We start from the raw sequence: 1,258 nt of genomic DNA, 5'->3' as shown, positions 1-1,258 counted from the left end.
CCAACGAGGGCACAGAATATATGATTTTCTGCGCGAGGACATTGGCTATAAGAGCGTTATAGACTTAGAACAGGAAAAGAAAGCTTAACACTCCACACACTTGTGAATAGTGGCAGTGGAATAAAATGCATTGTTGTTTACATTTTCAAAATTTAAATCTACACAGCCAATATTAATATGATACTTTGGAGTTCAACCCCCAAGTATGCTTTTAAGAACGTGAATTGTACTGATTAGTACATAATACAACTTTTGGTCAACGTACGAACTGAGTCATGATCCATATGGAACACCTGTGCATGCTTATATAGTCTGCTGGTTTATATACCCTCTTCTCATCCGGTATGTCATTTACAACCTACACTCAAATGAAACACAGTCCTATTAATCATTTGTTGTCGTCTTCCCGTGGAATATGCCTTACGTGGAATATGCCTTTACATTCGGCTCCGGAAGCAGTGAGGAACTTATCTTTGCACTTTAGACCTTTATGGGTATTTGCTCGCACCCGCTAAGAAAGTAACTTAACAGGTGGCTTTGTTAAACCGCTGTAGATATCTTTTGCTACCTGAAACGATTCATGTAAAATATGTAGGTTAGTTTACACTAACTTTAATTTGTTTCAACAGACCTTTAGACAAAGTGTCTCCCATACACAAGCTGACATAGTGCGGTTCAGGGAACATCGATCATCTTTCTATGGATAACTAGGAGTTATTGCATAATACCCGCAAAGGACACTTAGAACCAAAGCTACACTGATCCTAATGATGACCTCTTCATAACTGCTGTTAAGACACATTAACACCCTAGTAATTTCAAGAGAATGACCTAACGTCCTCTCGAACACCTGAGAGTAAAACAGTTAAACACTAAGCTAAATAAAACCGTAAAAAGTATAATTCACCCTGCAATGAATGTCCGAATTTCAAACAAATATCATATAACAAAGAAAAATGAGCTAAAAGAACAGTTCAAGATGATAGGGATAGCAAAATGTTAGACGTGCGTTCAACCAACAGATTTCATTCCTATTTGTAGATGTCTTTGCTAAATTACATTGCTTCTCCGTTAGTACATGCATTTTCAGCAGGATATCCACACCTTTCATCTTGAATTTGTTATTTAGTAATAGCATTTTGCATATTGTTATTGTGAAAAGCGTATTGTAATATAATACAAATACTGTTAAAAGTTACCGAAAGTATAATATTCTATTGAAATTTGCATCATTTGATAAAGCAGATAATGATTTAAT

Source organism: Penaeus monodon, chromosome 27 (assembly GCF_015228065.2).
Source record: "Penaeus monodon isolate SGIC_2016 chromosome 27, NSTDA_Pmon_1, whole genome shotgun sequence".
NCBI classification, from domain to species: domain Eukaryota; kingdom Metazoa; phylum Arthropoda; class Malacostraca; order Decapoda; family Penaeidae; genus Penaeus; species Penaeus monodon.
The sequence above is the reverse complement of the archived record's forward strand: the minus strand, read 5'-3'. Positions refer to the sequence as shown.